The sequence below is a fragment of the Macaca mulatta genome, chromosome 18 (assembly GCF_049350105.2).
Source record: "Macaca mulatta isolate MMU2019108-1 chromosome 18, T2T-MMU8v2.0, whole genome shotgun sequence".
NCBI lineage: Eukaryota > Metazoa > Chordata > Mammalia > Primates > Cercopithecidae > Macaca > Macaca mulatta.
In genome coordinates, this window is record NC_133423.1 from 53,690,139 (window position 1) to 53,714,823 (window position 24,685).

At 36.5% G+C, this 24,685-nt stretch overlaps 1 long non-coding RNA gene across 1 annotated transcript in view; it reads left to right on the forward strand.

The window, feature by feature from the left end:
• LOC106994462 (uncharacterized) overlaps nucleotides 1-22,683 on the forward strand; it is a 137,036-nt gene extending 114,353 nt beyond the window's left edge. Inside the window, exon 4 of the long non-coding RNA XR_013408247.1 lies at nucleotides 22,295-22,683. This is a non-coding gene — a long non-coding RNA (uncharacterized LOC106994462). The remainder of the gene's footprint in view (nucleotides 1-22,294) is intronic.
• The last annotated feature ends 2,002 nt before the right edge of the window (nucleotides 22,684-24,685 follow it).

The window sequence follows — 24,685 nt, forward strand, 5'->3', positions numbered from 1 at the left end:
GTGGGAACCAGTGACACCAGAGATAAGAGCAGAGGCCTAGGGAGAGATCAAACTGTGAGAACCCTGATTATTAATTCTATTGGATATATCAAGGGACATATTTGAGGTAATTCAAAATCTAGGATGCAAGAAATTTGATATGAGCATTAGATGAGATGATAAATTGAATTTATTATAGAGAAGATATCAAAAGTAAAAAGGACCAATACTATTCAGAGAACTTTGTGATGATTCTACTGAATAGGCCAAGGCTAAAGACCCTGTTCACTAATATGAGGATGAAACAGTGCCTATGGGCAATTTTTGTTTAAGAACTAAAATGAGTTACAGCTGTGCAGAGGACATCTAAAGATCAGCTACTGATGAAACTCAGGAAATCATTTAAGTAAAAGGTACAATCAAGTAAAAGATTTTAGATCTAGAGAATAAGTACCAATTGTATAAGGAACTCTGATAGCTTCTGGGGACAAAAAGGACACATCTATCCAGACTACACCAGAAAATAAAATAAGAAAAAGGGGACCAAGGACAAAAGACAGACTCTGCAACTTTGATGGGAAAAAAAAAGTCCATGGAGTTGTAGCATCTGCTCAAATTAATACAGAAAAAATGCTCAGGGTGTTGTTAACATATTCACAACAGTGTCCCTTCCTTTAATAGGCATCTTTGAGACTGTCTCATTTTGGGTTCTGTGATAATCTCTAAGGATAAAACCCCATTCCAAATAATAACAAACGAGTATATAAATAAGATAATCCTTACATTTACGAACCTCACAGTGTACTAATACTGTACCACTAAAAACAGCTTCTGGGGTATTAAAGTATAGGAGGGAGGATAATGAGGATGAAGTGCAGGTTGTGAAATGAAAGAGGGAAAAAAGAGAGAGACAAACAAATGTAAGAACCCAAAGAGTCTGGCAATGGAGAGAGCACTCTCCTTTCTTTCCAAAGAGGTACTTGCTCTGAAGGCTAAGGATGAGGAACTAAGAAAACCCATCTATAGAAATCAATAGACAGTGTTGCAGTCTTGCCAATGCACCATAATGTTTCAGTCTTGTTGTCTGAGGTAGTACATGGAGTTCTTTGTCTCAGGACTAAGAAAATTAAAGAGCATGGACACCGGGTGAGGTAGGAGTGAAAGTTTAATAAGAGAAGGAAGAAGCTCTCTGCAGTGAAGAGGGGGCCCAAGAAGGCTGCCCACTATGAGGTTGGGTCTGGGGTCTTTTATACTGGAAGAGGAGGAATGTGCTGACTGGTCTGCAGGCTGTCTTGAAGAAAGCACTACTCAGTTTGATCTGGGACCTTGGGTGGGGACCAATCAGGGGCTGAAGCGAAAGCTTGGGCCAAGACCTTGGCCTGTGACCATTAAGGGTCTTAAGTGAAAGGTTAGGCCAGACCCTTGACCTGGGACTAATCAGGGGCTGAAGTGAAAGCTTTGCCCAGGACCTTGGCCCAGGACCTATCAGGGGCTGAAGTGATGATTCAGAGAGGCTCGGCTTATAGTTTAAAGTATGCCCAAAAAAGAAAAGGAAGGGACCCACCAGAGCCCATTATGTACGTGCCCACAAAGGGAGAAGAGATTATCTCCTGGAAGCCCTCTGGTGACACAAAGGATAATGGCATTTCTATGTTGGGCCTTGTTTCTTTATCTGAGTGGGCTGGAGGTTTCTGTAAGTTTCCTTATCTGAGTGGGCTGGAGGTTCTTCTATCTATTTAGCTACCAGTGTGTTTCAGGCACAACCCCTGTGTAAGTCTATTCACTCAGATGTGAGGATGAGGCACTGACCCGTGTGTCAGGGGCTCTCTGGGAACGTTTTTCTTTCTGTCTACCTAAGGCAAGCTAGCAAACTCCTCTCAATAGCAGGTATAAACAAAATGAAAGCAACTGGACTAAAGTATATGGAACCGGGTAACAGAAAGAAAAGAGTAGAGGAATGGGTGAATCGTAAATCTCCTACACAATGGGAAGAGGTAGGAATACAGAATGTAAGATGTCTCATTTATACAGTTTACACAATCAACATTGGGGAATATGATTTTAAAAATAATTACACATCAGTGAATCAGGACAATTGATACCAGCACCAGACATAAGAACAACTGTGCTTAGTAGCTTTTACTTAGAATATTAGGTGAGAGTGTCTCATACAGCTCAGACACCATTCGTCATCTTATGTCCCACAAAGTCTGGAGCAGGTGTCACTTTATGATAAAATGTACATAATGGAGCCCGTCTGTCAAGACTCAAGCTCTACCTGACTAGCTGCGTGATCATGGGCAAGTTTTTTAACCCTTTTCTTCTTTACTTACCTCAGATGTAAAATGTGGAAAATAGTTGCAAAAAAAAGCACTTCGGATAATGTTCACAATTAGATTACCTGTGTAAAGAATATAAAATGCTTCCGACTTAGTAAATATTCCAAAAATATCAGCCATTCTTATTAGCATCATAAGTACCATAATAAATAGTTGGTTCAGAGGTGTAATAATGCCACCAAGGACTTAGTTCTTCATAACAATTTATCCTGCTAGTCTGGAGCTTAGCAAAATCTCCCTGTGGTCAAGGAAGCAGTAGTTCTGAAATTCATTTCTTCAAAAGATAATGGCCAAAAACCAGGATAAGAGTGGTAGTGTCTGATTACTTTCCAAATATAAATCAGGGGATACTCCTCCCCACCTTGTTATTAGAGAAAATTGTATCTCCCAGAAACTTCTTAGATGACTCGCTCAGATGCTTCTCTTTGCCTAGATATGACTTATCAATCATTCTTAGTTATTAAGGAGGTCCGGACAGCAAAAATTTGGCATTTTCAGCACCATTTTGGAAGAGGGACTTTTTCATTAAGAAGTAAAGAAGATGTAAATGATTTTTAAATTGATAAGCATCAATGTCTACAATATTTTGAAATATAAAGCAAAAGTCTTTTATCATAACTATTATTGATTTTTAAGAATTTGATAAGATTCTTAAATAAGTTCATGTTGAATTTGAAAGAAACCTACAAATGTGATGAGTAAAAACAGAGGTTGTACTGAGTGAAGAGGATATTTCAAGCTACAGAAATATACGGAGAGTACAGATCAAACAAAGGTGAGGGGAAAAACAAGGAAAAATGAGGGAAATTTGTGTAGATAGGGTGAAGGTTAAAAAAAAGAAAAGATAAAAAAAGGTGAAGTCATTATCTATGAAGAGCTTAGAGAACCCAATCATAGTGCAACAGAGCAATGTTGGATTGGAGATAGGAACTTATTAGGTTAAAATATTGATAAAATTATTTATTTATGGTTGGAAGAAAAACCTATGCAGTAAAATATAAAATTATAGATTCATACTAGAAAATCTATTTGAGAAATTTAAAAAATCATCAAAAATCAAATATGTTGTTGATGAAGCAAAAGTGTTGTTAATTTTATGGCATTGTAAAAATCTCAGAAGGAACATAAAGAATGATTTTGAATGGATTTCTTGCAGTTGTATGTGGAAAAAAAGTGAAATTCCCAGGACATTAAAATAAAATAGATTAACAATTATATTTTATGGCAGTAAAGATTAGAGACTGGACAACAAATACTAATAAAAATTCTAGAAACTCTGAAAAGGCTAAATGTTGGATCAAAAAGAGGTAGAATATTTCTGATTATTGGTCCCAATATAAGTCAGGTGACATAAAACAAGAGGAAAATGGGATAGGCATTTATTTACAAGCAGCCAGCTTTTATTTGGTAGATAATTTTCTCATTAATATTTCATAAATATAAAGTGTGTCAGAGGAGCTGGTGTGAAATGTTCCAAATCTGTATGTGTATGCTGGTCTGAAAATTTCATAGGACCATTTATTGTGTATCTGTAGACCCTCTCAAAAAAAAAAATACATTTGATAAAAGTACAGTGAACATATTTTGGAAGGAGCCATGTGGCATAAGCTAGAATGAGATATAGTTTATGTACAGTGCATTAGAACAGAGATAGGAGTAAAGCTGTTCCTCAACCTCAGCAGAATTGAGATTTTGGAACAGATAATTCTTTGTTGTAGGGAGCATTCTGTGTATTATGGTGTGCGTAGTAGCATTCCTGTTCCTTACACATTGGATATCACCACTTCCTGGCTGTGGCAAACAAAAATGTCTCCAGATATTTTCAAATGTCATTTGGGGAGCAAAATTACTCCCAGATGAGAATCACTGGGATAGAGGAAAAAGGCTACCATATAATAAAGATAAAGTGAAGAAGAAAGTAAAGAGGAGAGGGGGAAAAAATCCCAAATACTGTAACAGCAAAATGAATAGAAAAGAAGGATTGATGAATACAGAGAAGAGGAATAAGAAGAAAGAAGAAAATAAGGAAAATGAAGAAGGAATATGGTAATCTCAGAGAAAAAGGACTTGAGAGAAAATATGGTGTATGTAATAAATGAGAACTTCTTGAAAATATTTTTAAAGTAAAGTTGTAAAGAAAAGTTGAGAAATAAAACAAAGAATAAAAGATAAAAATGAAATTTATATTAGGATATTAAATAATATCATTGTGTGCGGTAGGCATGGAGTATGTTTTCTTTTTTTATCGTGTATTATGCCTCCATTAGGTTTTAGGTCAGATTATAAAGGGGAAATTTACTACATATGGTCCTGTGAAATATTGGGATAAATTTAGAAAACATCTTAGGGATCACCTATAGGAGAAAAAGGATAAAGCATAATATTTAGGTTTATTTAATATTTAATACTTGGGATTTTACCTTGAATATGAAAGAGAAAAATAACTAAGATTCTCCTTATCCCTGATAAAGTATAACTATCCCCCATAAGAAAAAGTAGTGGAAGACTTAAAGGTTTTTAAAGGGTTGAGGGAAATAGAAGAAACTGAACAAAGCGCAGATACCACATGTAATGTATAATCACTGCTGGATCCAGCCACAGTCTGGAAAGACTGTAGCCATCCATTAGAAGACAAGTATTTGGTTTCCAAAGGTAGCTTAATTTAAAAACTATGCCTAAATTCAAGTAGGAAAAATTATTTTAAAAACAGAAAGTGGTCAAGTCCTCATTACAAGAAAAGAGGAAGATGAACTATCTTTGGGGCAGACTATCTGTGAACCACTGATGCACCTATGTGAGTAAGAATCTGGAAGGAGCCAGAATGGTGAACTATTACTGCAAAAGCATAGGTGAGATAGGTGAGGAGAAGCAGTAACTTTGAGAGTATTGTGCTATAAAAAAAATTGATATGCAATGACTGTGGAGGTTTTGCTCTTCAATGAAAGAAGAGCTGTAAATATGAATAATAGGTAAATATCCTGTGTAACAAAAATAAACTTAGGAGAATCAAATGAGAAAAAGGATATAGAAGTGTGCTAAGTTGAAGGTATGATTCGAAAAGGAGATATGTTGTCATCTGGAACTCTAAACTCTCTCTTGTGAACTCTTAAAACATTATTTTTCACACCTGCAAGACATACATGACACATACAGGTGTCTCGTGAGGCAGGAAAAGACAGGATGAACAGGCCTCGAGATTTCCAGTGACCCTCTGTCTACAAGGCCACATAAAAAGGTACAAAAGAAATGAAATGCCTGAGAATGTCTCATCATCCATAAATTTCTGCACACATATATAGAGGTATAATTATTAATGATAACACTAACAAGTAGTGTTAATCTCATAATCCTCCACAAACCAGATGAAATGACTTTTGGAGGTCACAGATTGGTTTCTTATCACTGTTGTCTTGTATTTCTGAAGACTGTTCTCCAAACTAACACTAATATAGACAGAATTTTCCAAGGCACCTAGATTATAACCTCCCAGTAAACAGAAATATCATATCATTTACCTTATCATCACTATTGCAGACTACCGCTATACTAAGCATGCCTTGGGTATTCAAATATTAAATTTAATATTAATTTAATATATAATATTAGTATTAAAATATTAGACTGAAATGAGTGCAATTAAGCGGATCAGAAGAAATACACATAATGAAAATTGAAACAATGTGTTGATCCACAAGAATTATAGTTTTGCAGCGGCAATGGATTAAAAATAATTGTGCATGAACTTAATATTCTCAGCAATGTAGAGAAAGTGAACCACAGGTAAACACTATGGTAAACACTATAGTGAAACAGTACTACTAAACTCCTTTCCCTGTCATTCAATGACTCTTACACTGTGGTTACATGTTCTCCTCTCAATATAATCTTTCATTTCACAACTTGAGTATTCTCTTTCAATCAAAGTTGACTCTCCCCTCATACTTTGCACTAGTTTTATCTGGCATTAGCTCTTGCTTGCAATGCCTGTCTGAGTACATGTATACAAATCTACTTGTCTTTCCAGGGAGGTCACTGACACCACTATCTACATCCAGGTTTTGTAACCTCCTCTAACTCTCAGATGTCTATAGCATGTTTAGTCACATACATATTCATTAAATACTGTATTATTCTCTTCCCCGTGTTTCAATGTAGCCTTCCCTACTTGATTAGAAGGTACTTGAGGATAATGTCCTCTTTATTACAGCACAAGACTACTATTTAATAAAATTGTATTAATTAATTGATTGCTAGGTCCAAATTTTAAAAGGTGTAATCAATTATAACACCTTATTCTTCAGATAAAATCTACCTTTAACTAGAAAATTTAATCTTAAGAAGTGTACAAGTAGAGATTTTGACTCATGTATTTTGGTGATGAATATTCTGGGACGATTCTAGTTTTTTAACATAAGAAAAAATGAAAGAAAGCATAGGCAAACCGTGTTTTGGATCTTTCCTCTTTTTATCACATAGAAAGAGTTGGCTGGCAGCGCTCAGAATCCTAGAGTCTGAGTATATTGTAAATACAGTCTAAAGGGCACCCAAAGGATTCTCATATTAAAATGGAGAGTGTATTTTTTTTTTTTAAAGAACCATGCTCCCATAGCCTTCTATTGGAGTCTTCCACAGGGGTTGATAAAAGATTGTCATTAGTCCTAGAACCAGAGAATTTGAAATAGGGAGCAAAAAACCACAGGGCTAGTACAGTTGGATTTGGATCTACAGGTGTTGGTGAAAATCTCAGGTATCTTCATGGTTGATATAAAATGAGCTCTATCTGTCTATGTCTATGTCTGTGTCTCTATCTATCTATCTATCTATCTATCTAATCTACATATCTATTGAATTGTGGAAGTAATATGATGAAATAATTGAGTGAAGACACTTCAAATTTGAAATTTCAAATGCAATTGCAGTCCTGTCAAGAACTTAGCATATGAGTGGACTGAACCACAACATAATATTAGTGGAAAAATTATAGAAGGAAGTCTCAGTTTATTTCTGTTTACCTGTCTTGTGTCCCAGTTTATCAACTCATTAACAATTCTCCTAACATTTGTGTTGGGGCTACTATAAAATCCAACACTAACATTCTTTTTGTCACTTCTTTCTGGACAAAGCTAAGAAATTTGCCTGTAGACCAGGAATATAGCATCTGTCATATTGTTCCCTTTTTCTTACCCCAGATTCTATATATTGTGGCCCCAAACTCCATGGAAAGAGCTTTCCAACTCACTGCTCCCTGCTTGCAAGCAATGGTGCATACTGTTCATGATCAAATGGAAGTTTTATTTGTTGCACAATAGTGCAATAGTGCAATAGGTTGTTTTGAAATATGATTTGGGTAGAGTTGAGCATTCTTAGCTGTCTTCAACACACTGGGTAATCACACCATTGCTCAGCAGGCTAAATTATTTTAAACCTTTCAAAAAAATCACTTCTCTGCTATCTGCAGGTTTTCCAGGAACAATCTCCATGAAAACGACTCCTAATTTAAAGGAAACTAAGGCATTCCTCACCACTGACAAGGAAAATGGCTCTTTTTGGCCAAATCATAGAAATGAGCTTTCTTAAGTACATCGCACCTTTAAAAGCTGACATTATTGCCGCAAAGCCTGAATGGTATCTTGTCAGCATGGAATAACCAGACTGGGCCAAGTTGTCATTTTTGACAAGTCAGTGTAATGAGCAAAAGAACACTGAGTTTGTCTAAAAGTTTTCACTTGCATCAGCAGGGTAGAGCTGTTCGAGGCGATAACAGCCCTACGTATATGACTCATTAAATGTGTCACATTATCAAACGTTGTGTCCCACACTATCACAGCCACCACATTTATGCTTTGTTTCCTCCCCCAAGTACCCCCCAGAAGTCTTTATATTTCTAATTTAAAAAGAGTACACATTGCAGAGATATCAGACCCTGGATATTAGCTGTGTGTGATTAGATGAATGCCAAACGTTCAGTTCCTTTCAAAACACATCACAGAGATAAATACTAACCTAACTCAATGTAGATTTCTCTCTGGACATTTCTCCCCTATTTTCTGGAATTTCTCTGGTAACATTTTTGCCATTAAGAAAAGAGGGGCAGAGAACTAATAAAAGGAACAAATAGGAATTGGGTAAAATTGACATCTGATGGCCCTTCTGAATTACTGGTGACAGTTGATATACAGGGTGCCTATTTACCCATGCCAAGGAACCTACACAAAGAGTTACCTTTTGGATAGGAAGCACAAATGCAGAGATGTGAGATCAGCTGAATTCAGACTTGTCAATAGATAGCAAAGCTTGAGGGTTCAGCTTCTTCCAGTGTACCAGCTAGCTGCGATGCCCTCTCTTAATCAGATGCATCAAACAACAGAAAACATTTTTCCCCACTTCAGAAAAACTCACTTAATGTTCATGACTAATTAAATTCTTACTCTAGTCATGATTAATGTAACAAATAATTACAGCTTAGATCTAATATAGATACAACTAATTGTTCTGCCCACAGTGCATCATGACTAACAATTAAACACAGCTTTTAAAGCATAAGGAAGAACTGAAGAGTGACCTTCACCTGGCTTTATAGCGTCTGTTCTCCTCATTTCTTGTTTCATGGAAAAAGGTTTTTATTTGTTTGTTTGTTCACATTTCTCTTTGATTTGATTTTAGGTAAGCCCTACTTCTTTACACTTCTTGCCACTGGTTCAACTTGTTGGCTGCTGGCGTTAGCAAGTGGATCACTATTAGAAAGTAGTAGAGGGAGGTTATATCAACTGAATTTTCCCCAAGGCTCAAAGTGCAAAAGTGCCCTCCACATTGTCAAAGTGAAACATAACAGGAAACTGTCAAAGCTCAGACAGCAAAGTAGCAAATCTGGGCCACGTGTCTGTCTGCTTTGGTACCAGTAAGTCCCATCCCAAGAGAATTTTTTTTCTTTTATTCTGCAGCCCTAAAGTGGAAGGGACTGCAGCCGAGTTGCTGGAGAGACATTGGGGTGATCTCTGAATATACAGTCCACCACTGCAAGCATTCACAGAACCTTTTGGGGATTCTCACGCTGTGGATTTAAAAAAAAGTTCCTGGTTTTATTAAATATCCGATAGTATTAGAATTGATAACTTCCCCACATACTTTGGCAAATAGGGGGTGCATTGAATGCTTTACTGAAGATCTGCTTACACAATTAGTGTATAAATATATATATCTATCAACTACTTTGGCTTTCCTTGACAATTACAAAATTCCTTTTTTTTCTTTTTTTTTTTTTTTTTTTTTTTTTGAGACGGAGTCTCGCTCTGTAGCCCAGGCTGGAGTGCAGTGGCCGGATCTCAGCTCACTGCAAGCTCCGCCTCCCGGGTTCACGCCATTCTCCGGCCTCAGCCTCCCGAGTAGCTGGGACTACAGGCGCTGCCACCTCGCCCGGCTATTTTTTGTATTTCTTAGTAGAGACGGGGTTTCACCGTGTTAGCCAGGATGGTCTCGATCTCCTGACCTCGTGATCCGCCCATCTCGGCCTCCCAAAGTGCTGGGATTACAGGCTTGAGCCACCGCGCCCGGCCAAAATTCCTTTTTTTTCAAGGCATGTTTAAGCATAAGTTATCTATATGAACTAACACTGCATTCATTAAAATGCCCAGGGAAGGAAACCTCAGATACAACTGTGCTTCAAATAATATTTTTTAATATGCTATTACTAATATTTTTAAAATATACAAGGCCAGTTTCCTGACTTGGTAGAATCTAGTAGACAAATAGACTACTATTTTCCTGTTTAAGAAACTAAAGACATTTTGGATAGATTGGGGAGCCAGAAATAGAAAATTCTATTTGTACCATTTACATAATTAATCTGATACAATTCTTCTAAATATATTCACAGCTATGTAATAATTTATATTGTTTGAATATCTACCATGTAACCAGTTTTTGTTTAGTGATGGTGATTCAATAATTTCTACCTTTTTTATCTTCACTGGATAAAGTATATGTAATTCTAGACAGCATTCAGTTAAACTAAACTCCAACTCAGGCGATGCAGGGCAAAGTTACTCACATAGCGCAAAGCTAACACTGCAGACATCTGCCCTCCTCCACACTTTCAGTGCTTTGTTTTTCACAGTAAACTTTGCAATGACACATTTTTTCTTTAACCAATAATTTTTGGCTAAGTTCCTCTATACATTTTAGATAAATTCTGTCCCCAATAAGAACTAGTTTTGAAGAAAACTGGTTGGATGCTAAAATTTAAGTGGTGATAATAATACTGCTAGTCAGATACAGATGTGTTGTGTTGATCTGAAAGTTCTTGGTTCATTCTTTTCAATGAATTCCACCTTTTCACTCCATGTATGAGTTCCTATTTCAATTACTTTCCAAGTCTTTCATTTCTTTTAGAATTGGTCTTACTCTAACCAATCTTACTACCCTTAAGCTCCAATAATTCATGTCAATAAGACTTGAAGGATGTGTTGTGTGGACAAAATGAATGAGGGGCTTCAAACTCAGAGACCGATATGTCTTGCCATCGTTGTACCTGCAGGGGGCAGAGCAGAGTGCCAGTGATCTAGGAGTGGCTGAAATATGTTCATAACCGATGAGTGGATGGATGAAAGAGTACTGCAGAAGGGAGTTTTGTGGTAGATATTTCCTGTGGCCCCTGTGGTGCCCGTGAGTACCTTCCATGGTTAATTTGCTATGGCAACATTATTCTATGATAAGCACACAATTCCTCAGAAGCCCACAATTTTAGAAACTTTAGTACATAGATTGTCAAATTTAACAGGGTCATTGGATGGTCGCCACCGTTTTCAAATTTCCAAAGAGGATTGAATTTAAAAATAGACTCAGTATGTAATTTTTATAATTCAGCCTTTTCTGTATAAAATTTAAAAAATAATATAAATATTTACAGCCATTATTCAAACTTTTTAACCACCAAAGACACTCTCCTTATTTTATTTCCATATGAGCCTAAATATTTGAGACACCATCAGCAACTAATCAGAGCTTCTATCTAGTTTAAAAACACAAAGGTCATTCATTATTTGGACAGTAAAATGATATAATTTCAGCCTCAAGCAAATTGACTCAAATGTACTTATTCTTTGCAGCTTCATCATGAGTAAACATATGATTTTTGATAGACTTCTTGAAACATTGAAAATAACTCGTGAATAGGATCCTCACCCTATCCATTATGACCTTGCAAGAATTTGAAGGATTCAGGGGCTCTAGGTTAGGAACATAACTTGTAAAAGCATTACTTCACGTAAAGATGGTATTTTATGTCAAATCTTTACATATATATATATAGCTTACACACACACACACACACACACACACACAGAAAATATTTCTTGGCTGCCCGAAGTGTGAGATTTTCTATGACCCCTTTATTTTTATTCGGTGTAAGCTCCTTTAAATTACTAAAGCCCGTAACAAAGACAAATTAAATTTACTCTGCTTTTAGACATTACTGAAGAAATTCTGTAATCTTCATTTCATTTGGAAGCAGATAAATAATATTTGTATCTTGACATATTTATCAGTTGTATGCTCATTTCAAGCTGGTTTTCTGGGAGACTTTAATTTATAGCTCCTATTATTTTGTTTTTCTTTTTAGATCTCAAAATGAATGTCATGCCCATGAAAACCACCAGACAGGAAACTAAAGTCTTGTGTTTATTCCAAGTCCCTAAATCACAATGGGACTGGAGGAATGTCATCCGTAGGAGCCTGGCTTTGTCAAAATATTTTAAGAAAATGGAAATCAGAGGTTTCAACAGCAGAACAGTTACTTTACAGTCACTTCATACCACAGGCTTTTGAAGACAGTAGAACCATGGCTACAACCTCAAAATGCTATTTAAAAAATATAATTCCTTTCTAACTTACAGAGTCTCTATTTCTTTCCTGAACTATTCTCCTTTGATCAGACCCACTGGTTTCACCCTTTGAATAAATTTTACAAGTTGCTGATCTGTTTCTTTGTTCAGAAAAAAACATTCTCTCCTTCCCTTCCATCCTTTCTGCATCTTTCTAGACTTTGAAGCTCAGTTCAGTTGTCCTCAGCTCTGCAACACTTTCCTCAACCACATCACACTCCTGACAGTGCCACTGTTTTATTAGAAGTTTCCACTCACAACTGCCAAGAGATCACATGAGGAATGTGTAAAGAATAATCATGTTTGGGCCCAACCCAGGCCAAATATCTTGGCTTGGAAAACTAGTTTCAATGAGTTTTAAATGTGTCACAGGTGAATACAAACAGAGTATCTCTTATTGAAGTTTATTGGGCCCGAAAGTGTTTCAATTTTTTTCTTTTTTTTGATTTTGAAATATTTGAATATGCCTAATGAAATATGTTAAGGACGCGGCACAAGTCCAAACACAAAATTCATTCTTGTTTCTAATACACCTTATACACATAGCCTGAATGCAATTTTATACAATATTTTAAAATAATTTTGTGCATGAAACAAAGTTTGTATACATTGAACCATCAGAAAGCAAAGATGTCGCTATCTTAGCCACTCGTGTGTACAATCTGTGATTGTATGGCATCACCTTGATTTCTGACTCTGAATTTATATGCCACCAGTAAGCCAGCATTTTCCTGTCCCTATTTATACATAAGTACTTAACAGTAAAATATATGACATGTCATTAGTACTGGGAAAAGATGATGTGTTCAGGGTAAATAAGCAGCACAGTAGCATCACCAGAATACCTGTATCAGCTGTTAAACAATAGCAACAACAAACAATGCCAGGCTTTCCAATCTCTACCTACAATATTGTACTTTGATTAAAAGTTTACTGTACATGGTCTTTTATGTTTTCAGGTGAAAAGGAACATCAGATTCAGGGACCAGGAAGTGGGTCTTCCAGTGATTAGGAAGAATTTTGCTGAATAGCTTTTTTAAATGTTTTCTCCAGAACCATCTGCCTCATTAACAGTATTTTTTGTTTGGAAGTCTCCCTTTGATTTTGTAAACTGACATAATTTCTTGTTCTGTTGTAAATGCATCCTTTCTAGCACTTCAATAAGCCCATCATACATTTTTACCATGTTGTCTATACGTACATTGTCTGTAGTGTTAGCAATGTTATCTTTATCATCACTGTTTTCATGATCACCTTGATTCAGAACCATTTTGTTTATTTCATCAACAGTCAATGAATGAACAACTGGAGCCTCATTATCAATCTAGAAAACTTCAATATCCACTTCCTTCTGACTGAGTGTCTCTGAAGATATATCTTGTGCATATGTGAGGAGGTCATATGTCATTTTTTTCTCAGTTGACATATGGAATCCTTCAAAGTCACTATCTTATTATCATCACTGAACATAATTGCACACCAGAGGTTGTGCCAGACATGTGCCAGTCACTGTGTTCTAAGTATTAGCAACAGCATATAGGGAATCTTGCTAAATTCCTTTTGAAAATCTTCCACACCCATACCTCTGTTCACTGCTGCTAACATGCTGTTCAAGAGAATGATTTTATATTTACTCTTCATTTATCTAAAGATACTCTAGTCACATGGATGAATTAAGAAAGTTACATTTGGGGAAAAGTACATGTCATAAACATTATTTTGATGAGAATTTCAGCTGGAGGATGAGCAAAACAGTTGTCAAGGAATAACAAAATCTTATAGTACTCATCCATTCTAGCTTCCCTGCAATGAGATAAGCCCTGGTACAAAATATGCATGAAACCAATCAGAAAGGATATCCCTGGTGATCTATGTCTTGTGATTAACAAAATAATAGAGTGGTAAGAAATTTACTCTTTGAAAACAGTATGGATGCAAACTTATTCTTAACACAGCAAGTTGACATTTATGTAAGCCTGCTGCATTAGCATATCCTAGCACTGTTCCTCTTTAGCATCTTTAGTTCCTGGGGGAACTGTCTCATCAGCTGTACTCTATGTCTTTCTGGAGCTATAATACCAAACAGTGAGACTACATCAGCATTACAACTTTGTTGTTGTGTCAAATTTTTATCAGCAAACCTTGGCAAACCTATCAATGAACTTTTCCACTGCTTCATAATCAGCAGATGCTTTGTCTCCACAAACCTTTATAAATTTAATGCTGTGTCTTTTCTTGAATATCTACAACCAGCCTGTTGAATATTCATGGTTCCCTTCAACTTTCAGTTCATGATAGATGATAGATCTTTGCTTGTTTCATGATCAGCATACAATTACGTGGCATGTGTTCACTGCGATGCCAATGGATCCACTCTTTAATACACAATCAAGATCTTCATTTTCACTTTTTGCAGTGTTTTTCTACTTTTTTTCTTTTTTTGGTTATTTTTGAAATGGAGTTTTGCTGTTTTGCCCAGGCTAGAGTGCAATGGCATGATCTCAGCTCACCATAGCCTCCACCTCCCAGGTTCAAGCGATTCTCCTGCCTCAGCCTCCTAAGCATCTGGGATTACAGGCATGTGCCACCACGCCTGGGTAATTTTGTATTTTTAGTAGAGACAGGGTTTCTCCATGTTGGTCAGGCTGGTCTCAAACTCCTGACCCAGGTGATATCCCTGCCTCTTCCTCCCAAAGTGCTGGGATTACAGGCATGAGCCACTGTGCCCAGCCTTTTCTATTTTTCATTAACTTCTGTTCTTCACTTTCAGCATAGAACTTCAACAGTTTATTCTTCTGCTTATTTAAGTCCCATATAGTGGTCATTCTGACACCATATTCTCCTGTAAGATATTTCACATTTACACTGCTCTCTGGTTTCTCCAAAAGCTTGACTTTCTAGGCTGTGGATAAATATAAATGCTTTCTCTTTTTCTTATCACTGTTAACCATAGGGGTATCTTCAGGCCTTTTTGACATTTCCAATGATATCTTCTTACCACAGAGCAGAGAACAAGCAAATGTATACAATAAGTAATATATGTAGGTGGGGCATTGCCCATGTGGGGCATTGTGGGGAACTTGCCATTGGTGCATACAGTCTATACACATGGCATTTATCCCCCTTTTTGGTTATACTTTGTAGGGAAATAATGGGCATGCATGGAAAACATATGTTGCAGGTAAAGGAGGCTGGAAGAGTTTTTCTTCCCTTGAGGACACAATAAGCTGTGTGTTGTGCATCTGCATTTTGATTGATACTCATCATACGAGGTCAGGTGGGGAAATTTCCATCTATGGTGTCATTTTGACAATTCATTTCTAATTCTAGAGTATTTTGGATTTTAGATTTTCAAATTAAGGATGCTCAAGCTGTACAATGCGTAGCTGAGATTGAATCACACTGATCCATACTAATTTTAGATGTGTCTATAAGTTGAGATAAGCAGATCTCAGCAATGATGTCCTACATAACCTAGGAAAAAGGAAAGTTCATCTGGGCAAAATGGTGTAAAGAATCTAGAGCTTTACTCCCTTTTCTCTTTTTCTCCCTATCCTTTTTTGTCCCTCTGTTTCCCTTTATCTTCTCTAGCAGCACTGATGCACCAATAAGACCCTCTATTGCTACCCAAAAATACAATAGAAAAGTACTTAAAATTCAATATTCTATAAAATGTTTTCCAATTTTAAAATCTGGTGATTTATTTTTATATCTATAATGTAGTCACCAAATACTAAAAACTTAACAACAAATAAAAGTACAAAATACTGCCTGACAGCTGTGCTGATCCCACTCTCCATCAAGACCAGATAATCTCCTGCTTAGTGCCTAAACAGTTATCATTCTGTGTCCACATTCCAAACTCATCAACAAAATTGTAGGATCTTCTGGGCAAATATAAGGTATGATTCCCCACATAAATCTTAAACACCAGTACATAATTTAAGTAGGCACTCAACTCTGATTGAAATGTTGATAAAAAATGCTATAGACAATTGTGATTAACTTACTAATTGTGCTATTCTTTGCTTATTGTCTGTTCCTCAATATGAACCAATGGTTCTAAACCTTGTGTACATATTGGAAACACCTAGAGGGTTATAAAAAATACTCTATTACCCAATTATTTAAATGCAGAATCTTGGGTCCTGCTCTAAAACAAATGAATCTGAGCTCACATTTTAAAATGGTTTCCAAATAATGCTATATTCTTCAAATATCAAGACTGGCTAGAATATAGAGTGACAGATAGCTCTCAAATTTAATAATGCATTAGAGTCATCTGGAGGTCTATTAAAACACCAAGTTGCTTGGCTCCTTCCTCAGAGTTTCTAATTCAGTGGGTATCAGAATGCTACCTGAAATGATGAGGATTTTCAGGATGAGACCTGATAATTTGAATTTCTGACAAATTCACAGGTGATGATAAATGACATAGCTTGAATATTTGTCCTTTTCCAAATGTCATGTTAAATTGTAATTCCCAATGATCGAGCTGGAGCCTTGGGGGAGGTGTTTGGATCATGGGGTAGATCCTTCATGAATCGTTTGGGTGATTCTCTTGGTAATAAGTGAGCTCTCACTCTGAGTTAACATGAGATCTGGTCATTTAAAAGTGTATGGCACCTCCTTCTCCAGTCTCACTCTCTTTTGCTCCTGCTTTCACTATGATATGTCTGTTTCCACTTTATCTTCCACCATGATTAAGTTTTTTGAGACCTCTCCAGAAGCCATGCAGATTTTGGCACCATGCTCCCTGTAAACCCTGCAGAACTATTAGCCAATTTCTTTTTAAATTGCCCAGTCTCAGGTATTTTTTATAGCAATGCTAGAATAGCCTAACACAGAAAACTGGTACCAAGGAGTAGGGCATTGCTATAAAGATAACCTGAAAACGTGGAAGCAACTTTAGAACTGGATAGCATAGAGATGTTGGAAGACTTTGGAGGGCTCAGAAAAAGAAAGGAAGATGAGGGAAAGTTTGCAACTTCCTAGAGACTTGTTAAATGGTTTGTGACCAAAATTCTTGTGGTAATATGAACAGTGAAGGCCAGGCTGATGAGGTCTCAGATGGATATGAAGAATTTTTTAGGTGCTGGAGCAAAGGTCCCTTTTGTTACAGCTTAGCAAAGAACTTGACTGCCTTATGTCTCTGCCCTAGGGATCTGTGGAACTTTAAACTTAAGAGTCATCATTTAGGGTATGTGGTGGAAGAAATTTCTAAGCAGGAAAGCATTCAAAAGGTGGCATGGCTGCTTCTAATAACCTATACTCATTCATGGGATCAAAGGAATGACTTAAAGTTGGAACTTATATTTGAAAGGGAAGCAGAGCATAAAAGTTTGGAAAATTCACAGTTTGGCCATGTGGCAAAGAATGAAGTTTTTTCAGGAGATGAATTCAAGCAGACTGTGGAGCAATCACTTGCTAGAGAGATTTGCATAACTAAAAAGGAGCCAAGTGCTGATAGCCAAGAAAATGAGAAAAAGCCTGCAAAAGCAATTAAGAGATCTAAGAGGCATCCCCTCTCATCACAGGCCTGGAGACCTAGGAAGAAATAATTGTTTTGAGGGCCAGGCCAAGGACCTCACTGTCCTGAACAGCCTCAGGACACTGCTCCCCATATCCTAGACATGTCAGATCCATCTGTGACTCCAAGGCCCCAGGTACAGCTCGAGTTGCCACTTTGGAGAATGCAAGCCATATACCTTGCTGGATTCCAAATAATATAAGCCTGCAGGTGTACAGAGTGCAAGAGTGATGAATTTTTAGCAATCTTGGTCTAGATTTCAGAGAATGTATGGAAAAGCCTGAGTGTCCAGGCAGAAGCCTCTTGAAGGGGCAGAGCCCTTACAGAGAACCTCCACTAGGGCAGTGTAGAAGGGAAAGTATGGGTTTGGAGTTGCCACATAGAATTGCCCCTGGGACACTGCCTGGTGGAACTTTGGGAAAAGGCCCACCATCTAATTGAGAATGATGGATCCCCCAGCAGCTTGCCCCCTGCTTCAGGAAAAGCTGCAGGCACTCAACTCCAGCCTGTGACAGTAGCTTCAGTGGCTGCACCCTGCAAAGCCACAGAGGTGAAGCTGTCCAAGGCCTTGGGAGCCCACCCCAGACAAGGTAATTTATTTTTTAAAAAATTCTCAGTTCCGGAGGCTGGGGAGTTCAATACAAAGATGCCAACATCTTGCATGAACCTTCTTGCTGTATCATCCTATGGTGGAAGGCAAGAAGGTAAGAGAGGGCAAGAGTGCAAAAAAGGGTCCAACTCACTTTTATAACAAACCCACTCTCATGATAATGATGATAATGACATTAATCTATTCATCTCTCATCACCTAATCACCTCTTTTAAATACATACATTTAGTATATATATATTTAGTATATTTGCATTTAGTATATGTAGAGAAAGAATGAAACAGAGAGAGACACAATCATATTCTGTTGCCCAATCTAGAGGTCAGTGGCATTATCATAGCTCACTGTAACCTTGAACTCTTAGACTCAAGAGATCTTTCTGCCTCATTGGGTCTCACATCCCAACATTGTTGCAATCTCAAAATTGAAAATTTAGTTTCTAACACATGATATTTGAGGGACAAATTCGAATCATACCATAAGGTCTTATGGTGATTTTATCTTTACTGTTTGGAGAACATCCAGATTTCTTTCTACAGAAACTAAAGCTTCTTACATTTCTCTAAGCAATGTACGACAGCTTTAGTCTCTTCACATTCTCTCCAAATTTTGTTATTTTCATTAAAAATTCATTACTGTTATCTTAAAAGGCATGAAGTTACCTCATTGTGATTTGATTTGCATTTTTCAAATGACTAATTATGATGGCATCTTTTCATGTGCCTGTTAGTCCTTTGTACAGATAGCCCCCAACTTTCAATGGTTTGATTTCTGATTTTTTGACTTTACACTGGTACACAAGTGATATGCATGTAGTAAAAACTGTGCTTCAAGTGTCATACAACCATTCAATTTTCCCTTTCAGTACAGTATTCAATAAACCACCTTAGATATTTAAAACTTTATTATAAGATAGGCTTTGTGTTAAATGATTTTGTGCAACTATATGTTAATGTAAAAGTTTTAAGTACATTTAAGGTAGGCTAGGCTCAACTGTGATGTTTGGTATATTAAATGCATTTTGACTTATGATATTTTCAATTTACAATGTATTTATTGGCCATTATCCCATCATAAGTTGACAAAAATCTAAATATCTCTTTGTATAAAAACAGTTCTTTTCAATTTCAATACCTTTGCCCATTTTTAATTTGGTTGTATGTCTTTTTGCTGTTGAGTCGTACAAGGTCTTTATGTGTTCTGGATGTTAAACCGTTATCAGACATATGACTACAAATATTTACTCCCATTCTGTGAGGTGCCTTTTACTTTCTTGATAATGTCTTTTGATGTACAAACGTTTTACATTTTGGTTAAGTCCAACTTATCTATTTCATATTTTGGTATCATATTTAAGAATTTATTGCCAAATTTAAGGTAATGAAAATTTACCTCTATTTTTCTTCTAAGTGTTTCATGGTTTTAGCTCTTCTGTGTAGCTTGTTGCTCCATTTTTATATGATTTGAGCTCATTGTCCAATTTCATTATTTTGCAGGTGTATATTCAATCGTTCTAGTACCATTTGCTGAAGAGACTATTATTTACCTGATCGTATAATCTTGGTGCCCTTGTTAAAAATTATTTGGCTATAAATATCTGGGTTTCTTTCTGGTCTGCTAATTTTGTTTCACTGGTTAGGCCCATACGTTTGTCCTAAAGCCAGGACCACACTGTTTTGATTGCTGTAGTTTTGTAGTAAGTTTTGAAATTGGGAAGTATGACTCTTCCAACTTTACTCTTTGTTTTTAAATTTTTGTTTGGTCTATTCAGTACTACTTGAAATCTTATATGATTTGAGGATTGTATTTTTCAATTCTAAAAAAAAGAACATTGTAATTTTGATGGGGATTTCATTGAATCTGTAGATTGTTTTGGGTAGTTTTAACATTTTAATATGAAGTATTTGAATATATAAGTACAAAGTGTCTTTCTATTGATTTATATTTTCTTTAATTAATGCCTGCAGTTATTGTACTGTTCATTTTGTAATTTTTATTGTACAAGTATTTTACCTCCTCAGTTGAATTATTCTTAAGTATTTTATTATTTTGAGTGCTATTATAAATATAATTGTTTAGTTAAATTCCTTTTCAGATAGCTCATTGCTGCTGTATAGAAATATAACTGATTTTAGCATATTGATCTTAAATCTTGCAACTTTGCTGAATTTAGTTGGTCTAGTAGTTTATGTGTGTGTGTATGTGTGTGTTCTTTGTGATTTCCTATATATAGAATCCTGGTATCTGGGAATAGAGAAAGTTTTACTTCTTCCTTTCCAATTTGGAAACATTTTATTTCTTTATGTTGTCTAATTTCTCTGATGAGAATGTTCAGTACAATTTTGAGTAGCAGTGGTGAAATGGGAGTCATTATCTTGCCGACCTCAGTGAAAAATCTTTCCCTCTTTCACCATTGAAAATGATGCTAACTATGGGTTTTTCATAATGTACTGTGTTATACTGAGAAAGTTTCTTCACTTTCTACATTTTTAAATGGTTGAAAAACAGTCAAAATAATATTTTGTGACATATGAACCTTATATGAAATAAAAAGTTCAATGTTCATAGTACGTTTTTATTAGAACCTAGCCATGCTCATTCTTTTTCACAATGTGTAAGGCCCCTCAGAGTTAAGTAGTTGTGACAGAGATGATACGGCCCACAAAACCAAAAATATTTGTTAACTTTCCTGGAAAATGTTTGCCAGCTCCTCGTCCAGCCTTTCCAGACCATAAGCTCTATGAAGGCAGGTACTTCTTCTTTTATTTAAACACTGAATCTCTGATATATCATACTTTTTACTGTCTAGTAAATAATACACACTTAATAAGGATTGTTTGAATTAACTGAATCATTCTAAAATCAATGAATCTGGGAAATCTTTAATTTTCTATTACCTACTAGTTCCTACTAGTCCCTATATGGAACTTAAATAAGCAGAAGAAAACAACAAATAATTTAAAAAAATAGACATTTTATTGAATCAGCACCAGAGTTTAACGTATAAAGAGGACCGGCATTACATGTATAAATGAAATTATATTTGTGCATGTGTATCTGTGTTTAAAGAGATACACTCATATACACTGTGCTTGGTACACAAGTAAGAATTTGATTTTTAGTTGATTTTCCTTCTTGGAGTTAAAATAACGAAAAACTCTAGCATGCTCTATATCATATCGAGTGGTATTATGTATTTTGATTCATATTTTTATGTAAAATTATCATAATCATATCTGTTATAGGACTTTTGTGACTATTCCTTGAATAGCAAATATATAGCACCTAGCACAAAGCCTGGACAGAATAATATTGGAAAAGAAACAAAACTATGGATTCAGAATTTAAACATCACTTTGCCGATTTTACTAAATTTCTAAATGCAGGAATGAACAACTTTATATTGTAGATGGATATAACTTAAGATTCTGTCTCATGGATCATTTATCTCATGTCATTCAGGGTAGTGGGACATATTATAATTCTTTGAGGACAGGGGAATCATGTGATACTATAAAGAGACAATGTTCCAATACCAAAGAGGGAGAAAGTTTCTGGCCATCCAACTAAGGGTGACCTTGTAATAATGAGTTAGAAACCTCAGTCTTTTGTAAAGGGTAGTATTAGCATGCCTGAGTCACTCTGTTTGTTCAGTACAACATGGAAATATTAGCTTGCCTCTATTTCTTTCAAAGATATGAAATCAGAATCAAATACCTGTGACCATTATTATTGTCAAAAATAACAAACATGTCAGACCCTATGTTAGAGATTGTGAAGTGATAGGAAAGACCAAGAAGGAAGAGAAAGACTGATGACTAGAGGCAGTTGACAGAGCATGATCGTTTGTGTGTGGTGGAGGGTGGTAGGGTACGCTTCCTCTCTCTGCCTCCACGTGGAGCTCAACATTCTTACACAGATAATGCTGGAAATCATGACTTTGTCTTTTCTCTTCCAGATGTCATGCCCCACAGATGTCTGGAAATGGGAATTTGCACCTCAACTTTTTATATTGAGAGACTTTTTAATCCTGCCTGGGCGTGATACCTGAATGTCTCCTGGTCCGTTCGGGACACATCTCTGCTTTATCAGTACAGTGTGGCCAATTACTTATGACAGTGGCCCCAAGCTGCTGAGCTGTGTTCTGAAGATCAATGCCAGGCACTGTTAGAACATTTACCAGTCCATAGCAAAATTAGAAAAGGTAGAAATAACATAAATTATGTTCTATGTAAAGCTAAATGCCTTTGATTTAAAGATAGCCCTGTAACATGAAGTTATTTTCTCAGTATTAAAATGTCCCTTTTGTTCACATCACAGAGGCAAAATAAAAAGTGGTCAAGACTCTGTGAGCACATATCCTCTCTTCTTTGCTTGCCTTCTTCTCTTAACATTCTGCTGGTCTGTAAAATAATTATTCTGGGAAAAAACGATTTAGACATAAGCTACCTTTGGCTGAAGTGGTCATAGTAGTGATGGAACATAATTTAGATTTTTTTTAATGGACAGAGTAAAAATAGGTAGAGAGAGAAGGTGATGTGAGATTTCCATATGGAATGAACAAGGTCAGAAAAGGTACGAAGAAGGCCTACGTTGGTAAAAGAGTGTGTGAGAAGAAAAGACATTCCATTTGAACAGAATTGAAGTCACATGAAGGGTGGAAAATAAAGCTGCAGAGGCAAGTTTGAGTCCAATTGTGAAGGAAAATGACTGCAGAATTTTGCACAAGGAGTGATGTGTTTGACAGAGCTCTTAGAAGATTATTTATCTGGAACTAGTGTTCAAAACTGTTACAGTGAATGCAATGTCAGGGAGGCCAGTTTCAACTCTAAGACAGAAGTCCTAACAAGCATAAGTATTATAATGAGCATAAGAAATCACCTAAGGGAGTACACAAGATAGATTCACAGGCCACCCCAAAAACCACTGCCCCCAAATATCTAGAGATTGGCCATATATCATTTATACATAGGGTCCCCAGGAGACAAAAGTTGAAATTTACAACAAGTAATGCAGGCAGACCCCATCCTGGGGCTATACTTGTAAGAATGCCCCACTAGTGTATAAAGAGCCTCTAGGATATGTGTGTGTGCAAGAGTGTGTGTGTGTGTGGAGAGAGAGCGAGAGAGAGAGAGAGAGAAAGGAAGAGAAAGGAGAGACTTGGCTCTTAAATAAAAAGGAACAGTGAAACAGTGCACTTGGCAATACATGTCTAATGCAAAAATAATACACATTTTGTCTCCATTTGGACTGCACTTCCAGCTAGAGGTTGTGCTCAATGAGAATCAAGTTGAAAATGTTTCTCTGGTCCCATTTAAAAGGTTATACATAATGAGATTTCTGCCGTTGTGGGAAAGTTAAGAATTCTGGGTGACTTGCCAAATCTTTTGATCGCAAAGAGTGCTTTTAATACACATTGCAAAGCATTTGTCTTTGCAAGGTGTAAAATGCCAAAGCTCAGCTTCCTTTTTTAGTGTCTGATACTCTCCATAGCATCATTTATCTTAAATTTCCCAGCAGTGTTAACTCTTTAAGCTCTGTAGCAACAGAGCTATATGTAGATACACATGACTTCAGTCTAGGGATACGTAGAGTTACCTCTGCAGTTTTACCCACACTTGGGATTCAGAGACTATGACAAGCAGCAGAACAATTTGTCTTTTCAATTAATCAGTACTGTTGTTGAGCACCATATATGTTCTCAGGCCCTTTCTAAGAAACATGGCACATGATCAGTGCTCTCAGAAGAGGAAGTAAAGCCTATGATATTCATAGAAGTTCCTAGAAGGGTATATAAGAGACTGGTAATATTGGATGCCTCTGATGAGATAAAGGGGAGGAAGGGAAAGACTCCTTTTCACTATTTAACCTTTAATACCATATGAGTTTATACAATTTGCTTCATTTACCTATTTAAAAATAAAATATAAAATGACAACTTAAAAGTTGATTTGAAGGTAAACATTTATCGGTAGGAAACAACTAAAATGCAACTTCAGAGTGTGTGCCAGATGTTGTTTAGTGTGACATAGATTCTAGGCCCTAGAAAAGGGAAGGAAGAAGAATGAAGACTGGAAATAATTAAGGGTGATTAATCCAGGTCTCTTGCACTGCTTGTAGATTATGAATGAGGTCATGCACACAGGGACCACGGTATTCAAAAAGTCCTGTCATTTTGGGTAGTCCACAAAGGTGACTCAAATATACTCACTAGCATCCTTCTGAAATCTCTGCCCTTGCCCTTTAGGGATGTGTTCTGCCCCACAGTTGGGGCAGAGCCTGGGCAGTGCTTTTTCTGTCCATCTTGCTCCTGCCTGGGGTGCATCTCCACCCACAACCCTGCAAGATG